Source organism: Pollicipes pollicipes, unplaced genomic scaffold (assembly GCF_011947565.3).
Source record: "Pollicipes pollicipes isolate AB1234 unplaced genomic scaffold, Ppol_2.1 Scaffold_6138;HRSCAF=7277_pilon_pilon_pilon, whole genome shotgun sequence".
NCBI classification, from domain to species: Eukaryota; Metazoa; Arthropoda; class Thecostraca; order Pollicipedomorpha; family Pollicipedidae; genus Pollicipes; species Pollicipes pollicipes.
In genome coordinates, this window is record NW_023596818.1 from 16,837,758 (window position 1) to 16,853,998 (window position 16,241).

Consider the following 16,241-nt stretch of genomic DNA (forward strand, 5'->3'; position numbering starts at 1 on the left):
AAGACATCACCCACCCAAGTGATGTGGCAGAAGCCATTGGGGAAGCCCTGTCAGACCGTTGCCGAAATGGCACCTGCGATCCGCGGTTTTTGCGGCACAGGGCACGATGTGAAACTTCGCAGGTTAATTTTTGTACAGATGACGTCCTGACGTACAACAAACATTTCACTATGATGGAGCTTCAAGCGGCCATCCGCTCGCTGCGTAGTGTAGCGGAGGGGCCCGACCTCATCCACAATGATATGATACGGCATTTTCCTCCCCGTGTACTACGAGCGTTGCTGGCAGTTTTCAACTGCATATGGGTGTCAGGTAACTTCCCGCCAATCTGGCGAGAGGCAATAGTAGTGCCTATTTTAAAGCCCGGGAAAAGTGGGACGAACGCTCTTGACTACCGCCCGATCGCCCTCACCTCTTCGCTTTGTAAGCTCATGGAAAGAATGGTGAATGTGCGGCTCTCGTGGACTTTAGAACGCCAGAACTTTTTCACGAATGCTCAGTGCGGATTCCGTAAGAACAGGAGCACGATTGACCACATCTTAACTCTTGATACCGCAGTGCGAGCCGGATTTAGTAGCAAGCGTCATACCGGCGCCATCTTCTTTGACATAGAAAAAGCTTATGACACCACATGGAGACATGGAATTATGATGAAGTTACTCGATTGTGGCATCCGTGGTCACATGGGAAAGTTTTTACAAAACTTTCTGACTGACAGATTCTTTCGGGTGCGTGTTGGTTCTTATCAATCCGACAGGTATCCACAGGACAATGGTGTGCCTCAGGGCAGCGTATTAAGTGTCATTCTTTTCGCAGTGATGATAAACGACATAGGGGACACGCTTCCACATGGGATCAGCCGTTCTCTGTTTGTAGACGACTTTGCTGTTTGGTGTAGCTCATCGACCACTCGCACGACGGAGCGACAGCTGCAGCTGGCTGTCACACGTCTGGAGAAGTGGAGTGTGCTCAACGGTTTCCGGTTTTCTACATCGAAGACAACTGCAGTTCATTTCTGTCGTCGTCGCCGTCACTGTCCTGATATGGAAATCAGGCTGTATGGGGAACGCGTCGCCAATGAGAATACCGCGAAATTTCTCGGTATACGCTTTGACCGACGCCTAACATACCGTGAGCACATCAGAAATCTCCGCGACAAATGTTTAAAATCTCTTAACATCCTAAGGTGCGTGGGACGTACGTCATACGGTGCTGATAGGAGGACACTCTTACTCCTATACCGCTCCCTGATTCGTTCAAAACTTGACTACGGCTGTTTTATCTACGACAGCTCATCAGACCTGATCAAACGTACTCTGAACACGGTGCATCACGCCGCACTCCGTATCGCCACAGGGGCTTTTCGGACATCGCCCATAGACAGTCTTCTGGTGGAGGCTCACGAGCCCCCACTAGCATTGCGAAGGCAGATGCTGGGACTGCGCTACACGTGCAAGCTGGCGCAGTTCCCAGATCATCCCACCTACAAAGCAGTGTTTTCGCGTAGCTTACGAAGGCTTTTCCTACGTCAACGGTCACCTAAAACTTCTCCCTTCTGTGTACGAATGAGAGAGCTTTTAGATGCGAGCGGCCTGAACCTACGGCGTGTCATCAGACCTAAACCCATGGAGACTGCTCCTTGGGAGCTAGCATCGCCAAGAGTGGATGTCTCTCTATCAAATATGCAAAAGCAACATGTCCTCATGGCGGAACTCAAAGGCGCAGCTTTAGAGCACATGGCCTCCTTTGACGGGTACAAGATGACTTATACAGATGGTTCGAAGACGGATGCAGGTGTAGGGTGCGCTTTCGTGTGCGGATCGACCACACGGTCATTCACACTGCCCTCACACGCGTCGGTCTACACTTCCGAGCTTATAGCCATTAGCAAAGCTCTCTGTTTTATTGAAGTGGACGATAGCAATCTGCATTTAATTCTTTCCGACTCCTTGAGCAGCCTGCTGGCTGTTAGCGGCTTCTCCCCGTCGAATCCACTTGTTCAGGACATTCAATCTCGTCTTAGCTCACTGGATCGAGCAGGAAAAACGGTCGTTCTATGCTGGATCCCAAGTCACGTGGGGATATGCGGAAATGATCTTGCTGACGCGGCAGCAAAGCGCGCTACGACAGGGACTAGAATTCCTATAACACCACTACCTGCTCAAGACATGTACCCCGCAGTGTCGCTGTTTATGCAGAAGCGATGGCAGTTCTACTGGAACTCGCTGAGCGCCAACAAGCTGCAGTCGGTGAAACCCCGCATTGGATTATGGCAGTCGTGCTTTCGGGACAATAGGGTGGAAGAAGTTGCCCTTTGCCGGTTACGCATAGGTCACACATATGCTACGCACCGTCACCTGCTATTGGCTGGCGACAGACCATGCTGCGGTCGATGCTCTGATCCACTGACCGTGCATCACGTACTGGTCGCTTGCCGCCACCTTACTGCAACGAGAGCGCAGTTTTTCGGACGCCACGTCCAGAGTCGCACGCTACGCGACTTTTTAGGGGATTCTTCGAACATCGTCGGGTTTGGTAAAGTGCTCCAGTTCCTTCGCGCTATAGATTTTCCTGTAATCTTCTCATCATGATGCTAGGGCCGATCATCATGGCTCTATAGGGTGACCTGATTGATGCACTTCTCTGATTGACGGCTCTGCATGAATCGATAGTTATGGGCGCTGCATGACCTTTAGCAGTCGATGCGCCCTAAATCCCCAAATCATCATCACGACGCGTTTCATAGACGCGTTCTACCCAGAACAACGGTGACCACGCAGTTTTGGCCTTCAATTATAGTATCTTTGGCAGGAAATATTCCTCGCTTGATTTGAGAATCTTAGAGCCCTTCTAATTTTTCGGAAACGTCCACTACTAAACAACATTGCTTCATCATATCTATTAGAAATTGTGATAAAGTGATATATGCCTGTAGAGTTGGGGGCTGGTTGTGTGTCATTGCATGTGCACGTGTGATGTTTTCAATTAGTCTGTGCAGATTTTAAACCATAATGGCTCACACTGGACGTGCGTGTTCTTTCGCGTGATGCTCTGTGAAAAGCGTCGAGAGAGAGAGAGAGAGAGAGAGAGAGAGAGAGAGAGATAGAGAGAGAGAGAGAGAGAGAGAGAGAGAGAGAGAGAGAGAGAGAGAGAGAGAGAGAGAGAGAGAGAGAGAGAGAGAGAGAGAGAGAGAGAGAGAGAGAGAGAGAGAGAGAGAGAGAGGAGAGAGAGAGAGAGAGAGAGAGAGAGAGAGAGAGAGATGTGTATATACACCTATGTAGATATATGTATATATGTACATATAACTATATGTATATATATATACATGTATATATATATATATATATATATATATATATATATATATATATATATATATATATCTATCTATCTATCTATCTATCTATCTATCTATCTATCTATCTATCTATCTATCTATCTATCTATCTATCTATCTATCTATCTATCTATCTATCTATATATATATATATATATATATATATATATATATATTAAACGTAGCTTCTGCACATGGAATTCGTATGTCTCCGCTTGCTGCCAAGTGTCAGAAGCATCTCTTGGGATTAGATGCATCGCTACACGGAACGGTCAACTAGAAAGCTTTGAAGAAAGGTGCCCATATTCCCGCGTATACCATACCTGTGTAGCTTGAGGAGGATGCCTTGACGCCATGTGGTGTTATAGGCGCCCTCTATGTCAAAGAACACTGCGCCTATGAGTCGGCTTGCTTTAAATCCCATACGAATCGCATTGTCAAGAACTAAAAGATGGTCCACTGTGCTGCGATTCTTTCTAAAACCACACTGGGCGTTTGTAAAAACGCCGTGATGTTCTAAAGCCAAATTAAACGGACATTAACCATCTTTTCCATCAACTTAGAAAGCGATGAAGTGAGAGAAATAGGCCTATAGTGTAAAGGATCTAGTCCACTTTTACCCAGTTTCAAAATAGGAACGACTATAGCCTCTCGCCAAGAGGCTGGAAAGTCACCACTGGCCCAAAGCGCATTAAATACTGCTAAAAGAGCGCGAAGCACGCAAGGCGACAAATGCTTGAGCATGTCGTTGTGCACAGTGTCCGGACCTTCTGACACGCTGCGAAGCTTCGCAGTCGCCATTCATACTCGACCAGGGTGAATGGATCATTGTAAGAATGTAGCTCGCTCGTTGAAAAATCCACTGCGGATTGTTCATATTGCGCTCGGTGCCGCACAAACTGTGGTTTAGTGTTGCCACCTACGCTGCGGTAGGCCAGCGCCCGGGCAATCTCGTTCGCAACTTCCCCGCAGGGGCACCGGCTTCGGTCGGTGTAGGGGACTAGCGCCCCCTCGGGTCCCAGCTCCGGTAACGGGTGGACAGCGCAAGCTGTTCCTCTCAGGGCGTAGCGACCCTGGCGGTACGTGAGCTCCTGCTCCTTGTCCCGCCCGCTCCTTCCACTTTACCCGCACTTCCGCATCCGGCCCTATCACCACTCCTCATCCTCGTTTTATCGGGGTCGCCGTGCCCCCTCGCCCACGTCCCCTGGTTGATCGGATCCTGGTGGCTGAGGGGCTTGTCGTGCGGGTCAGCCACGGCGCGTCCCAACACTCCACTTTGGCCAGGATATCCGGGGGCGTGGGGGGCCCGTGGGGCCCCACACGGGTCTAGCGGCTTGTCGCTCGCGTTGCGGTTAGGTGCTCCTTGCGGGTCTCCGCTTGGGGCGCCTGGCCGCGCGCAGCGGCTTAAGGGGTCAAGGGGCGGCGGCGCTGAACCACGGTCAGGACGGGGAGGGTTCTTCCCGGTTACACCTGGCCGTGCGGGAGGCGTCGTCCGCCCCGTATAGCACCGGGGTAGCCCTGACGGTGACCACTTCCCGAGGGAGTGTTGGGCCGTCCCCTTGTTGGGCTCCGAGGTGGGTGGGGAGCCTCGGTGCCGAAATGAAAACCACCTTTTATGGCTTCTTCCAACACTAAAAACACCCGTCCTCCGAAAGGGGGACGGACCTCGATAGCCCCAGGGTGCAGAGAGGAATCTGCGCCCTCCGGTCCACGGATCCTGATCTTCGGAAGTGAAGAGATTAAATTGGCTTCCCTGTCACCGTTTCAGAGGCGGAACGGCTGCGACAGGTTTGGAAAAATTATAAGATGTGACAAGCTTCGGGATGGGAAAATAGAAGTAGAGTTCGCTAGCGGTCTGGAGGCAACCAGGGCCATGGCAGCCAAGGAATTTACGTTTACCGTTCGGGACGAGACTGGCAAGCATGAAAAGACCGTGTCAATATCAGCCATACCACATAAGACCAAAAATTCGTCCAGGGGCGTAGTCAATTGTTTCGATCTTCGTGACGTCGCCGAAGACGAGATAGTCGAGGAGCTCTCAGAGTTTGGTGTGACGAGCGCTCGCAGGATTCTCGTCAGACGGGGAGGAGAGCTGCTGCCCACCAACAACCTCATTCTGACGTTTAGTTCCACCGATTTGCCTACCGAGATACGTGTTGGATACGCTCGAGTGAAGGTTCGCCCTTATGTGCCTAACCCCATGCGGTGCTACCAGTGCCAGCGATTCGGCCACACCAAGCTCCACTGTCGTAACCGTCCAGCGTGTGGTAAATGTGCGTCATTCGAGCACACGAGGGAAGCTTGCACCTCTGCGGAACCCCATTGCGTGAACTGCGGCAAGGACCAAATCCCGCACACGACGTATGACCGTACATGTCCGGCCTACGCGAAAGAAAAAGAGATTATATCGATCAAAACCTCTAGAAATGTCTCTTTTCGTGAAGCTCGTGAACTTTACAACGACAGTCATCCAAAAACATCGTATGCGTCCAAAGTGAAAACTTCGTTCCCACAAAGTAATGCCATCGAGCACATGACGGCCGTTCAGTTCGTGGGACTTGTGAGGTCGTTTGGCCTGTCGGTTGTTCCCTCGGTCCGAACGCTCGACTCCCAGTCGGCACCCCAAGCTCCCTCTCCGCCGATCGAGCAATCGGTGGACGTCGCACCGTTGGCCTCCTCGGCGCGCGCCGGATCACCAGCGGGCGACGGTTGGACGACGGCTCGGCGTGGTCGGAGTCCCCGCGCGCCGCCGGCCTTGCCTTTGTCTGCGACCCAATCGGTCCCTTTGCCACAGACACCTCTTGCCAGTGCCTGTGAGCGTGTGGCAGAGACGCTGGAACGTCAGGAAGCTGACAGGCGCGCCCGCGAGGCCAAGCGAGCACGCTTGGCCGAACTGGAGCGCGCTAAGGCGACAAGCCGCCTGTCCGGTGCAGACAAAGAGCCCGTCCCCGGAACCAGCACTCCATCGCCACGAAAGCCGGTGGAGGCCCCCGCTGGTGCCTCGAACCCCGGTAGAGGCCCACCAATGGGCCCTCCCCCGCCTCCACCCCGGGCTGGGTACGCCGGCGTAAAGCGTGCCCCGGCCGGCCCCCCCATCTCCATCTGACGGAGGTAGCCCAAGGATTCGTCCTAGGGTGGGGCACGGCCCCCCGGAATTAAGCCGAAGCTCTCGGTCTCAGGCGTCTGGACATACAACTGGTGCAGCCGAATTTTTTTAAGCCGGGATTGTTTTAGCTTCTCACATCTTACCTCTTTTTTAATACGCCCTTTTACAGGCGTTTTTACAGTGGAACTGTAGAGGATTAAGGGCGAACGCCCTCGATCTCGAGGCTGTCGTCAGCAGAGTCTCTCCTGCAGCCGTGGCGCTGCAGGAAACCAAGCTAGCGCCTGACAATTTTTGCTCTCTGAAAGGATATGCGATGTTTCGCAACGACGTGTTGACGGAGAGCATTGCTCACGGTGGCGTCCTCCTGGCAGTTCACCATAGCGTGCCAGCGAGGAGGCTAAGCTTGCGGTCCACACTTCAGGCTGTGGCCGTACGGCTTTATTTCAACCATCGTCACATCACTGTTTGCTCACTTTACCTTCCACCAGGCATTGCTTTTCCGTTGGTGCACCTTAGGTGTCTGCTGACTGAACTGCCTCCACCACTTCTTCTTCTCGGCGATTTTAACGCACATCACACCGCATGGGGGTGTGACGTCACCAATGCTCGTGGGAGGCTGTGCGAGAATTTTATCCACGGTGCTTCACTATGTATTTTAAACACAGGAACTCGTACGCATTTTACAATGCCGTCCGGTCAGACGTCCGCACTAGACTTAAGCCTCTCCAGTCCCCAGCTCGTCCAACACCTCGAGTGGAGTGTTGGAGATGACCCCATGGGAAGCGACCACTTCCCAGTGTGGGTCCGATTTAAGAGAGGTGGAGCGTTGGGTGTTCGGCCACAACGCTGGAATTTGAAGAAAGCGGACTGGTGTGAATTTGAGACTCGGCTCGACGAATCGTTCGTAACTGAGGCTGTGAGGACGGTACCCTCTATTGAGGTTTTTACTCACAGACTTTTAGAGTGTGCCAACAGCTTTATCCCACGCACGTCTGGCGCTCCCCGACGTACTCCTGTTCCGTGGTGGACGGAGGAGTGTCGGAGCGCCATCCGGGCGCGTAAACGTGCGTTTCGGGCTTTTGACGCCAGGAGTACTACAGAAAACCTTATAGCATTTAAGAAAGCGAGGGCTTTTGCTCGGCGCACCGTAAGAGAGGCGAAGCGTGCGTCCTGGCATGCTTACGTGAGTACGTTGAACCGGTTCACGCCAACATCGCAGGTATGGTCTCGAATTAAACGCATATCTGGGCACTTTACATCCATGGCTCTTCCGGTACTATGTGTGAACGGACAGGCCGTGACGCGCCCCTTGGAAGTTGCGAACGAGATTGCCCGGGCGCTGGCCTACCGCAGCGAAGGTGGCAACACTGACGCACAGTTTGTGCGGCACCGAGCGCAATGTGAGCAATCTGGAGTGGATTTTTCAACGAGTGAGCTACATTGTTATAATGATCCATTCACCCTAGTCGAGTTGGATTGGGCGATTGCCAAGCTTCGCAGCGTGTCAGAAGGCCCGGACACTGTGCACAACGACATGCTCAAGCATTTGCCGCGTCGTGTGCTTCGCGTTTTATTAGCGGTATTTAATGCGCTTTGGGCCAGTGGGGACTTTCCAGCCTCTTGGCGAGAAGCTATAGTCGTTCCTATTTTGAAACCGGGTAAAAGTGGACTGGATCCTTTACACTATAGACCTATTTCTCTCACTTCATCGCTTTCTAAGTTGATGGAAAAGATGGTTAATGTCCGTTTAACTTGGTTTTAAGAACACCACGGCGTTTTTACAAACGCCCAGTGTGGCTTTAGAAAGAATCGCAGCACAGTTGACAATCTTTTAGTTCTTGACACTGCGATTCGTATGGGATTTAAAGCAAGCCGACACTTAGGCGCTGTGTTCTTTGATATAGAGGGCGCCTATGACACCACATGGCGTCAAGGCATCCTTCTCAAGCTACACAGATATGGTATACGCGGCAATATGGGGACCTTTCTTCAAAACTTTCTAGTTGACCGTTCTTTCCGTGTCCGTGTTGGAGACGCGCTCTCTGAGAGGCATGTTCAAGTTAATGGGGTGCCCCAAGGCGGCGTTCTCAGCGTAGCTTTGTTCGCCGTTATGATCAACGACATCGGGATGGGGCTTCCGCAGTCTGTAGGTCGTGCGCTTTTTGTTGATGATTTTACCATTTGGACTAGCGCAGCAAGACCACCATCGATGGAACGCCAACTCCAGTTAGCTGTTGACCGCGTTGAGAAGTGGGGTACCATGAACGGGTTCAGGTTTTCACGTAGCAAGACTGTAGCCATGCATTTTTGTCGTAGCCGGCAATGCGGTGACCTTTCTATCCGTATGTATGGACAATGCATCCCAACTGAGCCTGTGGCTAGATACCTTGGGGTATACTTTGACCGCCGACTTACATATAAGGCACACCTTAAAACGCTACGTGAACGCTGTTTTAAATCTTTGAACGTATTAAAATGTGTTTCGCGCACGTCGTATGGCGGAGATCGGAGCACGCTTTTGCTGCTGTATCGGGCAATCATACGCTCTAAGCTGGACTATGCATGTTTTATTTATGACAGCGCATGTGAGTCCACGAAACGGATCATTGACACCATCCATCACACTGCTTTACGTGCCATCACAGGGGCGTTCCGTACATATCCTACCCAAAGCCTCTTGGTAGAATCGCACGAGCCGCCGTTGTCAGCGAGGAGGAAAATGCTTGGCATGCGTTATGCGCTGAAGCTGCGACAGTTTCCGTGTCACCCCGCATATCACGCAGTCTTTCCGCGGCCTGCTGTGCCGTTTGTTCGCAATGCACCTCGGGCGCATGCAGTGACCTTTGGCTCCCGGATACAAGCCTTACTGCGGGAAACCGAAATTCCCATTCGAAAGGTGAAGCGATCACGTCACCTGTGCACTCCTCCCTGGCATTTGATCTCACCCTTCACAGACACATCTCTGACTGAAATGAAAAAAGGTGTCTCGCTGCCAGATATAATGAGGTCCAGAGCGTTTGAGCGTATTGCGTTATATGAGGGTTACACACACACTTACACGGACGGCTCTAAAACTTCTGATGGTGTAGGCTGTGCGTTTGTGAGCGGTGGCGTCACCCGGTCGTTTTCATTGCCCCCAAACGCTTCGGTGTTTACATCAGAGCTTGTAGCAATCAGTAAGGCACTATGTTTCATTGAAGTCGGTGACGAACCCTTGCATCTCATTTTGACGGACTCTCTGAGCAGCGTTCTGAGTGTGAAGTCCTTTTATCCATCATGTCCCCTTATACAGGACATTTTAATACGTTTGACTCATCTGGATGAGGCCGGGAAGAAAATCATGCTATGTTGGGTTCCTAGTCATGTCGGCATCGCGGGCAACGAGTTGGCTGACGCGGCTGCTAGGCGAGCAGCGCTGGCTCCATGTGTTCACTCTCTTTCTATTCCTGCCAGAGACTTTTACCCCGCAATAAAAACCTTCCTGCACAACAAGTGGCAGCGTTGTTGGGATCGGATGGATTGTAATAAGCTCAGAGAGATAAAACCTAAGCTAGGTCAGTGGTTCTCTTGTTCGCGGAAAATGCGGCGAGAGGAGGTTATCCTCTGCAGATTGCGCATCGGGCACACATACGCAACCCACGGCTATATGTTGGAGGGAGCCGATAAACCGATCTGTCATCGATGTGGTGCCGTCCTCACCGTTCGCCATATTCTTATTTCTTGTCCGCGCCTCGCGGAAGAACGCCAACGCTATTTTGGACAGCATGACTTGCCCCTTACCATCTGTGATATGCTAGGAGATAAATCACCATTTCTGGAATTTCAACAGATCTTTTTGTTTCCCAAACACATCAACTTTGGGACCATTTATGCGGCTCATTAGATAGGTAAAACCAAACTCGTTATGGGCGCCAAATGACCACCGCAGTCGGCGCGCCCCTCAACTCCAAAAAAACAACAACAAAGTGATGCGTCTTTATACTCCATCTCACTCGTCCACTCCCACCGCGGTATCGGACCTGTACGCTCACCCATAGGTTGACCTCACATACATAGGTTGACCTCACATAGAAAGAAGCGACCACCCGCTAAAGAGACGAGAGCTCGATGGGCTCTGTCTTAGCCGATACCAGCGTAGGGCATTTCTGTACCTCTGCCTCCTACTTTTCAGGGATGTCCGCCGAAGTGTTCGGTGGACCGTAATGCAGTTACTGTTTGGTGGCTTTGGAACCCCTACACCTAATCTGTGGGTTAAGCTTCTTTCCGTGACACGTCATCGAAATTTGACCTCGTCCTCACAGGTCTGCACGAGCACGCATGTGGGAAATGGGTCTCTCTACTCTGCCCGATGGAGCAAGCATAGTCGAGACGGGTGGAGATCTTGTCAATACAAATGAAGATGCATGAAGATGTGAAGGTGCATCAGATAGTTATTTCAGAAATATATTGAATGTCAGTGACCTTTTAAAAGCTCAAGAGTCACATCGAGTCTCACCGTGTACATGGCGACTATTTGGTCTGCGTGACCTTTATATCATGAACCAAGCTATTCATGACATGCTCACCTTCAATGCCACTGAAGGTCAGTGTCACGTCATGGCTAAAAAAATGTGCACTTGGTGATATAACATCGCCTGTGGCTAGAAACCTTACATATTTGGTGCTGGCTAATTTTCGTGCATTTGTGAGCCCGAATTTGTGTCTAAGACCGCTCAGGTCATTTGTGTATTTGTTTCCAATGCGTCGAAAAAATACTAGATTACACTTGAGCTCAAAGAAATGCGTTGTTTTTGACGATTTTCGACTCAGGTTTAATCGTACTTGTGCTAAAGTTGGAAAAATCCGCGCTATATGGATTGCATTTTTTTTTTGCATGTTGTGAGAAATTAACAGGGAAACCATGGTCCAGTGATCATCAAAAACGTAGGTAATCTTGAGTATATTCTTCGCAACGGGGCTGAAGCAATCGAACAAACCGAATGTAACGTTCTTAGCACAGGCGTAACGTGAAGCGTGAAAACGGTGACATATCATGAACATGGCGTGCATCAGTCAAAGAACCTTAATGATAGGACACGTAATCGACGAAGGCCTTCGCGGGTAGAATTCATTTGACCTGATCTACTTGCTACCCTGCAGGTTACGGCCATACCCTCCCGCCATCTATTCCCAACCAGATGTGTCCGCCCGTTTCCCACTTGTTAACATCTGTTTGAAGCTTTGATTCCGAGCTCTGAATTAAATTAACATAACGTTATGTCTGGACACACTTATTGCGGTACAAATCGGTGCGAGTTGAGTTAATTGTGGCCGCGCCAAGCCCAGCCTGTTAGTAATACTACCCTTGAAGTGTCTTCACGGCAGTTTTCAAACGACATGCTCACGCCCGCAATGACCGTGAGATATGTACCCAACCGAGCTTGTTTACCAGTCTGAATGATTATCCACTGGTTTCCCCGCCCCGTGAATACCTGCGCATTTGAACAGTGTCCTAGAATTGCCGACTGTGGGTGTAAAACAACACCCTATGAGAATGAATTCTTCACTTATTTTGCCCACATCTTATGTATTTCTTTCACTCCTGCCTGACAGTGTCTAATCGCACATGCCAAACCCCTACTTCTGTTACGGAGGTTTTCAGATGTCATCCAAAACCGATCTCATTTGAAACCACCAAGCACAAACGAGGCTCAACAGAACCTATACACCTATGGCTGTCACCTACATCTAAATAATGTCTATGTATGCACAGAGCAAGGGCGCCAGGTACCTCCAAGCCCAGGAACCCCAGCGACTCCAGCCGCTTGCACGCTTTAAGTTTGGTTTGTTTACAAAATGCATCATAATCGGCAGCTGTGTGCCAAATGCGAGGTTTTCACACATCCCCTCCTCTTTCGTCTCACCACCACACCACGAAAGCAAAGCCTGGTGCAAACATCAGCAAGGCCTGGTAGAGAATTTTACCCCACGTATTTGTTCTTCCCGATAAAACTTGACCACTAAATTGAATCACTCCCGAAATGCAGGAGTGAAGGATTCAAGAAATGTCTTCCAAATCAAAATTACAACATCAATATCGCATTTCAGCACTTATTTCAACAGATTTTAAGTCAAATCGGCTGATTACAAAATTTTGCTAGAAATTATCAGCCTTTATGTTTATTGAACACCTTTATTTTTCATGGTATCATACGAGTGTGATACAACTTTATTCTTCCTTTCCTTTGGATTGCCTTTAAAGGTACCATCTATTGCTTAAAATGTTGGCCAATTTCTCTGCAAAATGCTCGCCCCCTCAGGTCCCAGCTCCGGTAACGGGTGGACAGCGCAAGCTGTTCCTTTCAGGGCATAGCGACCCTGCCGGTCCCCGCAGGGGCACCGGCTTCGGCCGGTGTAGGGAACTAGCGCCCCCTCGGGTCCCAGCTCTGGTAACGGGTGGACAGCGCAAGCTGTTCCTTTCAGGGCGTAGCGACCCTGCCGGTACGTGAGCTCCTGCTCCTTGTCCCGCCCGCTCCGCTTCCCATTACACGTTCTCCGTCATCCGGCCCTATCACCACTCCTCATCCTCGTTTTATCGGGGTCGCCGTGCCCCCTCGCCCACGTCCCCGGGTTGATCGGATCCTGGTGGCTGAGGGGCGCGTCGTGCGGGTCAGCCACGGCGCGTCCCAACACTCCACTTCGGCCAGAATATCCGGGGGCGTGAGGGGGCCCGTGAGGCCCCACACGGGTCTAGCGGCTTGTCGCTCGCATTGCGGTTGGGTGCTCCTTGCGGGTTTCCACTTGGTGGTGCCTGGCCGCGCGCAGCGCCTTAAGGGGTCAAAGGGCGGCGGCGCTGAACCACGGTCAGGACGGGGAGGGGTCTCCCCGGTTACACCTGGCCGTGTGGGAGGCGTCGTTCGCCCCGTATAGCACCGGGGTAGCCCTGGCGGTGACCACCTCCCAAGGGAGTGTTGGGCCGTCCCCCTGTTGGGCTCCGAGGTGGGTGGGGAGCCCCGGTGCCGAAATGAAAACCACCCTTTATGGCGTCTTCTCACCTTAAAAGCACCCGTCCTCCGAAAGGGGACGGACCTCAATAGCCCCAGGGTGCAGAGAGGAATCTGCGCCCCCCGGTCCACGGATCGTGATCTTCGGAAGTGAAGAGATCAAATTGGCTTCCCTGTCACCGTTTCAGAGGCGGAACGGCTGCGACAGGTTTGGAAAAATTATAAGATGTGACAAGCTTCGGGATGGGAAAATAGAAGTAGAGTTCGCTAGCGGTCTGGAGGCAAGCAGGGCCATGGCAGCCAAGGAATTTACGTTTACTGTTCGGGACGAGACTGGCAAGCATGAAAAGACCGTGTCAATATGAGCAACACCACATGAAACCAAAAATTCATCCACGGACGTAGTTAATTGTTTTAATCTTCATGACGTCGCCGAGGACGAGATAGTCGAGGAGCTCTCAGAGTTTGGTGTGACGAGCGCTCGTCAGACCGGGAGGAGAGCTGCTGCCAACCAACAACCTCATTCTGACGTTTAGTTTCATCGATTTGCCTGCCGAGATACGTCTTGGATACGCTCGAGTGAAGGTTCGCCCTTATGTGCCTAACCCCATGCGGTGCTACCAGTGCCAGCGGTTCGGCCATACCAAGCTCCACTGTCGTAACCGTTCAGCGTGTGGTAAATGTGCGTCATTCGAGCACAGCGAGCGAAGTTTGCTCCTCTGCGGAACCCCATTGCGTGAACTGCGGCAAGGACCAAATCCCACACACGACGTATGACCGTACACGTCCGGCCTACGCGAACGAAATAGAGATTATATCGATCAAAGCCTCTAGAAATGTCTCTTTTCGTGAAGCTCGTAAACTTTACAACGACAGTCATCCAAAAACATCGTATGCGTCCAAAGTGAAAACATCGTTCCCACAAAGTAATGTCATTGAGCACATGACAGCCGTTCAGTTTGTGGGACTTCTGAGGTCGTTTGGCCTGTCGGTTGTTCCCTCGGTCCGAACGCCCGACTTCCATTCGGCACCCCAAGCTCCCTCTCCGCCGATCGAGCAGTCGGTGGACGTCACGCCGCTGGCCTCCTCGTCGCGCGCCGGATCACCAGCGAGTGACGGTTGGACGACGGCTCGGCGTGGTCGGAGTCCCCGCGCGCCGCCGGCCTTGCCTTCCTCTGCGACCCAATCGGTCCCTTTGCCACAGACACCTCTTGCCAGTGCCTGTGAGCGTGTGGCAGAGACGCTGGAACGTCAGGAAGCTGACAGGCGCGCCCGCGAGGCCAAGCGAGCACGCTTGGCCGAACTGGAGCGCGCTAAGGCGCCAAGCCGCCTGCCCGGGGCAGACAAAGAGCCCGTCCCCCGAAACAGCACTCCATCGCACGGAAGCCGGTGGAGGCCGCCGCTGGTGCCTCCAACCCCGGTAAAGGCCCACCGATGGGCCCTCCCCCGCCTACATCCCGGGCTAGGTACGCTGGCGTAAAGCGCGTCCCAGCCGGCCTGGCGTCCCTTCTCCATCTGACGGGGGGAGCCCAAGAATTCGTCCTAGGGTGGGGCACGGCCCTCCTGAGTTAAGCCGTAGCTCTCGATCTGAGGCGTCTGGACATGCAGCTGGCGCAGTCGAGTTCTTTTAAGCCGGGATTGTTTTAGCTTTTCACATCTTACCACCTTTTTAATGCGCCCTTTTACAGGCGTTTTTACTGTGGGACTGTAGAGGAGTAAGCGCGAACGCCATCGATCTCGAGGCTGTCGTCAGCAGAGTCTCTCCTGCAGCCGTGGCGCTGCAGGAGACCAAGCTAGCGCGTGAAAATTTCTGCTCCTTGAAAGGATATGCGATGTTTCGCAAAGACGAGGTGACCCCACAGGGGCACCGGCTTCGGTCGGTGTAGGGACTAGCGCCCCCTCGGGTCCCAGCTCCGTTAACGGGTGGACAGCGCAAGCTGGTCCTCTCAGGGCGTAGCGACCCTGCCGGTACGTGAGCTCGTGCTCCTTGTACCGCCCGCTCCTTCCACTTTACCCGCACTCCCGCATCCGGCCCTATCACCATTCCTCATCCTCGTTTTATCGGGGTCGCCGTACCCCCTCGCCCACGTCCCCGGGTTGATCGGATCCTGGTGGCTGAGGGGCGCTTTGTACGGGTCAGTCACGGCGCGTCCCAACACTCCACTTTGGCCAGAATATCCGGGGGCGTGGGGGGCCCGTGGGGCCCCACACGGGTCTAGCGGCTTGTCGCTCGCGTTGCGGTTGGGTGCTCTTTGCGGTTCTCCGCTTGGGGCGCCTGACCGCGCAGCGGCTTAAGGGGTCAAGGGGTGGCGGCGCTGAACCACGGTCAGGACGGGGAGGGTCACCAGGACGGGGAGGGAACCACGGTCAGGACGGGAACCCCGGTTACACCTGACCGTGCGGGAGGCGTCGTTCGCCCCGTATAGCACCGGGGTAGCCCTGGCGGTACCACCACCCCCTGGGTGAGTGGGCCGTCCCCCAGTTGGGCTCCGAGGTGGGTGGGGAGCCCCGGTGCCGAAACTTCACTGAACTTCCATGGCATCTCATAATCAAAAAACCACCCGACCCCCGAGAGGAGGACGGACCACGTTCAGAACGGAAAGCAGCGGGGAATCTTCGCCATCTCCCCGAATTTTGGTTTTCCAAAGTGATAAGACGAGGCTCTCGTCTCTCTCGCCGTTTCAGCGAAAGGACGGATGTGACCGATTTGGAAATGTGGTGCGGTGCGACAAATTGCGTGATGGAGGGCTAGAGGTCGAGTTTGTTAACGGAGCAGAGGCGGATCGTGCGATGGCTGCAGCCGAATTCACGTACT